Below are 6,260 nucleotides of genomic sequence, written 5' to 3'. Positions count from 1 at the left end.
AATTTTTATAACAAAAAAGTTGAATTTGATATTTATTATTCTAAAAAAAATATCAGACAAATAAAAAAAATTTATGCAAATAAAAAAAACCTCCTACATGAGGAGATACGTGAAAGATATAATCATTCATATTCCTTCTCTTATTAGCTTAAATTTTGGTAGAAGTGATTTTATAATATAGTATCAAAACTTCTGTAACTAAAAGATTTAGAGTTTATACTTGTTGTCCCCCCTCCCAAAATATATAAGACAAATTAAAAAGAGAGAAAAAATTAAAGTCTATATAAAAATTCAAACAAACTCAAAAGAGCATGTTACAAAATTATTCAAGTGTTTTCTCTTATCAACTTAAATTTTTAGGAGAAATAATTTCATGAACACATGTGTTCTTTAAATTTCATCAATTTAATTGCTTTGTGAAATGTCAAAAGACTAAGATTGCGTTTGTTTATAAATACGGGACACTGAGATAGAGATACAGAAACACAAAATTGTATTTGGCAGATGAAATATAGACAAAGACATTGTGTCTAAAAACATTAAATTAGTGTATTTGGTGTCCATCCTAATAAGAATGACACAGAGACACTAACAAGATACACAACTTATTTATTATTTTTTATTATTCTTGTTAATTTTTTATTATTATATTTTTTTTTCAAATTTTTTGAATAAAAAAATGAGAATAAATTGGACTTTTATAATTTATTCTAGTTTATCACTAAACAAAATATAAGAACACTAATTTTTATATCTCTATCTTTTAATTTGTATTTTGTTCTAAATATCTTATCTTATTTTGTTTTTAGAACTAAGGGTTTGTTTGGAAAATTTCAAAAATAACTTTTTTGAGCCTTTGAACCAAATTACAACTTTCTAAAAAACTATTTAGGAACTTATAGAGAAGTTAAAAAAATGACTTTTTTCATAATAAAAATTTTTTAATTACATTTCTTTTAAAATAGGCACTTTTAGAACTAAAAACTCAAATATAAAATAACTTATTTATAAATTATTTTTTTATACAGAAAGATTATATCATTTTGAAAATGATAGGGTGCTTCCAAGAGCAGCACACTCAGCTGCATCACCTAAGCTGTGTGATAATAAGTCAAGCATTCATGCAACTAAGCTTCATCACCCATCAACAATGCAGAGTATGTAACCTTATTAGTCCTTTGAATTTTAATTCTGTTTATCAACACTAATAACGTAAACATTGTCCATAATGATAAGTCAGTGCGTGAATTTGATGTATGACAGAAGATTAAGCCATCCTACTACAAAAGTTGTTTAAAATTAATGAAGAATAAGACAGGTCGGTTAATAATTTGTACAACCGGTAAATCAAATCAAGTTCATTTTATTTATTATTGATATAGCATATACATAGTAAATTAATTTAACTTGATTCGATTTACTACTAGTGTATAATACATATAATAAATCGAATCAAGTTAATTTGATTTATATGTAAATAGTGTAAATCGAGTCAATTTAATTCGATTTATGTAAAAATGTTCAGGACAGGATGTGTAATCAATTTTAATTTAGGACATTTGTATAATTTTAAATTTCGTTTATGAATTATTCTTCACATCGTCCAAGCAATTCTAACATCTAAATTTATCTAAGTGATTTAGAGTCACGCGCTTCTTTTTCTCTCTTTTTTCTCTCCTCGCACTGCTTCTTCTTTATTATCGTCATCACCAATACCACCACCTCATTCTCCTTCTTTTCTCATTTGAATTTCTTCTTCTCTTTCCTTTTTCTTCTCCTCCTCCATCATGATCATCATCATAATCATCAACGTTATCATTATCATCATCTTCTTCTTATACATATCGTCGTTATTGCTATTGTTATTGTTGAATTTTTGCCATGTTGTCTAATCCAAAATTGATTTTTGATGTGCTTTTTGTTCATGATTCAGTCGTGTTTGTGTGATTGTTTTCGAACTGAGTTAATTATGTCGCAATTGTTATGTAATTTTGTTTCATTTCTGAGTTAATTGTGTCGCAATTCATTATGTAATTTTGGTTTATTTCTGAGTTAATTGTGTTCGGTTCATTTATGAGTAAATTAAGGTGCATTTGGACTCGTTGTCCTGCACAATTCAAAACTCTTTCTCCTCATCTTCTACTGCTGCTTCTTCTTCTTTTTCATCTTTTTCTTCTTCATCTTCACCTTCTTATTTCATTTTCTCAAAATTCTTTTTTATTTACTCTCTTTAGAGGAATAAAACAAAAAAAAGAGAAAAAAATATCAAACAAAAAAGAAGAAGAAACATATTAATGACGTTATCTGATCTAAAATTGATTTTGGATGTGTTTTTGTTCATGATTCAGTCTTGTTTGTGTGCTTGTGTTCGAACTGAGTTTATATGTCGCTATCATTATGGTAAATTTCGGTTCATTTCTGAGTCAATTGTGTCGCACTTGTAATGTAATTTTGATTCATTTCTGAGTTAATTGTGTTGTAATCCATTATGTGATTTTGGTAGATTTCTGAGTTAATTGTGTCGCACTCATTATATAATTTTGGTTCATTTCTGAGTGAATTAAGGTGCATTTGGACTCGTTGTCCTACACAATTCAAAACTCTTTCTCCTTTTTTTTCGTTATCTTCTACTGCTTCTTCTTCTTCTTTTTCATCTTTTTCTTCTTCATCTTCTCCTTCATACTTCATTTTCTCAAAATTCTTCTTGATTTACTCAAATTTAATACCATTTCTGAGTTTTGCAGATTCTTTACTATTGTTCTCTACTTCTCTTTTTTTGAGTTAATTGTGTCGCAATCATTATATAATTTCTGTTCATTTCTGACTTAATTGTGTCGCAATTCTTATGTAATTTCGGTTCATTTCTAAGTTAATTGTGTCGCAATCAATTATGTAATTTCGGTTCATTTTTGAGTTAATTGTGTCGCAGTTATTATATAATTTCAGTTCATTTCTGAGTGAATTAAGCTGCATTTGAACTTGTTGTCCTGCACAATTTAAAATTATTTCTCCTCATCTTCTACTACTTCTTCTTCTTCTTTTTCATCTTTTTCTTCTTCATCTTCTCCTTTTTATTTAATTTTCTCAAAATTCTTCTTGACTTGCTCAAATTTAACACAATTTTTGAGTTCTGCAGATTCTTTACCATTGTTCTCTGCTTCTCTTTCTTTCTGAGTTAATTGTGTCGCAATTATTATTATGTAATTTCAGTTCATTTCTGAGTTAATTGTATTGCAATTGTTATGTAATTTCGGTTCATTCTAAGTGAACTAAATTGCTTTTGGACTCGTTGTCCTACTCAATTCAAAATTCTTTCTCCTCACTTTCTATTGCAATAATAGCAACAACAAAAGAATGACGATGAGAAAAAAACATGCGAAGAAAAAGAAGGAAAGAAGGAGGAGGAGGAGGAGAAGGAGGTGGAGAAACGCGAAGAAGAAAAAGAAGAAGATAACGTAAAATCCTGTGAACATAAATGACTTAGTTGGAAGAATGATATGTGCGCGCGTGTAATCACGTTCTTTTTAATGAGAGTAATTTTTGTTAATATTAGATCTACTTAATTAAATTTAAATGACAATATTACTTAAATATGTAACAGATCTGTTCATTTATTTTATCTAGGTAAATTATATTAAAGATAATTATAAATTTTTTATTGTAATATCCACCAACATATTATTACCCATTGACTTCATGCCTTATATAGTTGTTTTGTCAATTTTAAGCAAATCGATTGTGGTTTGATTCTAATGGTTTGTGAGCGAAACCTACTCCTCTTTTGCAGGTACCAGTTTTTCTATAAGTACACCAAAGGTTCTCGAATTAGACGAGTAATAAAAGGGAAATGAGTTTAAAAGGTGCAAAAGACTGAAAAAGTGTAAAATAAAGATTTCGAAAAGTAAAACTGACTGAAATCGAAATGGTTTGCATTGAATTTTAAATAAAGCAATTAAAATGCCTCCGACTGGGTCAAAGGACTTTTGACATGAAAAGTAAAAATACTGAAATGTAAATTTGACAATGAAATTAAAATATACTCTGAAGATAAATTGAATGGGAAAAGATAAAGTTTGCAGAAATTGTAAAGTTGAAAAGTAAAGACGATGGAAGGAACCCTACAGAAATCGAACTCGAACTTGAATACAGACTCATAAATTCGCTGAGGATGTAACTGTGCTTGAGTGTATTTTTGGAGAAAAGTTCCAACCCCTGTGTCGTACTGCTTCCTGTTATTTATAACCCTCTTTGCATAACTGATCATTAAAGAATTCGTGCCCCTTTGTGTGCGGAGATAAAGGTAACCATTCCTATTCTTTTGTCCAAGAGCGTTACCATTGAAATCCTTAATTCAAAGAGGGCCTTCGATCCCCTCCATTCGTGTAATTGCTCGATTCTCCATTTGGGTAACTGCTCGATTTATTAAAGTATCAAAATCGAATTTATTGCCAAATAATTTTCATTTAATGCTTGCACGTGTATCTCTATTAGTCCCTACTTCCATCTCGACACTTTACTAACTTTTCGAATCAGCTTATTCTTTTGAAAATAATTATTTCGACTAAAAATAGTAATTCTAACCCCACTGCTTATTTTAGTCACGTGATTAACACTTACCACTCTCAACTAACTGGATAACAATCCTACTAGCTCAGCTAACTAATAACATAACTTCCATTCATCCCTAACAATATAAGCTCACCATTATTTTAACAATGAACCGTATACTTTTAGGAAAAGTTTAGGGCCAGCAACTTTTGTGTTTGCTGGCCAGCATTTAACTATCAAAATAAAAGTGAGTGATCTCCCACCATTAGATGTAATCTCACACCATTAAAAACACTATTAATAACCAATTAATGGTTACAAAACACCAAAATTGCTGACCCCTAGCATTCCTCTACTATTTATATCACATAAGTAAATTAAAATTTCTCGGCAAAACTTTGTGAATAGAAAGATAAATAAAAATTAAGCGCATATATAATAATAGTCTAACTAAAAAAGACTAACCAATTTTCAGCCAATTTCAATCAATTTTTTAAAAATTATCTTTTATAGTTATATTCATCATCCACCTTATCACTTTTTTTTTCTTTCTAACATCACAACTTAACTCTTCATCGCCGGCCACCCACTCCTGTTGGCTGGCCACTATCGTTAGCTACTCTAAATCTTAATTCAAATTATAAACCTTAAATCATAATTTTAAATCTTAAAAAAAAGTAAAAATTAAAAAAAATCTACAATAAAAATTAGATAATATTAACTCATTTTTGGTTTCCATCTTTATTCTTAGGTAGCGTTTGTTTTGAGGTACTGAAACAGAGATTGGGAGACTGAGATTCAGTATCATGTTTATTTGTTCAGAGACTGGTACTAAAATTTTCATCTCTGTCCCTAAAATTTCAGTATTTCAGTACCTCAAAAAAGTGGAGACACAGGAGACTGAAATTTTTAGAGACAGAAACTAAAACTTTAATAACATTTAATACCTAAAATACCTTCATTTCAATTAATTAATTCCAATTTTACCCTTTGTACAAATTAAATTAGAATTTTATTCTCGTTTCAATTTCTATCTCCCACTTTACATCAAACAAAATACTGAGACTTATTTCAGTCTTTATCTTAAGTCTCTATCTCTCAATATCAGTTTTTCAGTCTCTGTCCCTCTACCAAACGCTACCTTAATGATAACAGTTTAAAGTTGGTACTTAGTTATGGGCCATATTAATTGTAACGTGGCATATTAATTACTGCCTTTTGTTAACCTTATGTTACATTCACGCAAGTATGTCATGGCAATATATGAAACTCCAATTTCTATGGTCACAAAATTCTTCTTATCTCTCTATATATAGTTTGACTATCAAAGTGTCCTATAACTTTCTTTTGGTCAACAAATATATAGCTGTAATTTCATCAGCTACATGGTACATGGCAGTTGCTTATGATAAAGAAACCGCACCAAACCATGCATCTTTCCTTCATCAAATGAAATTATTGCATGCATGTGTATGCCATTTTCTTGTTTCTTAGAGCTTAAGTTTGCATATTAATTCCTCGAAAATTGGTTGTCGTTTTCATAACATAGAATAAATTCGAAAAGATATGTTTGTTCTTCCTCTATTAATGCAAAAAGTCATAAAAATATTACAACTGCTCATACATAATTATTGGTGAGTTATATATATCATGTTCAAATCATTCTTATTATTTTATAGAAAGAAGTTAATAAGATATTGGCTTTATATTAC

The sequence above is a fragment of the Arachis ipaensis genome, chromosome B02 (assembly GCF_000816755.2).
Source record: "Arachis ipaensis cultivar K30076 chromosome B02, Araip1.1, whole genome shotgun sequence".
Classification (NCBI taxonomy): domain Eukaryota; kingdom Viridiplantae; phylum Streptophyta; class Magnoliopsida; order Fabales; family Fabaceae; genus Arachis; species Arachis ipaensis.
The sequence above is the reverse complement of the archived record's forward strand: the minus strand, read 5'-3'. Positions refer to the sequence as shown.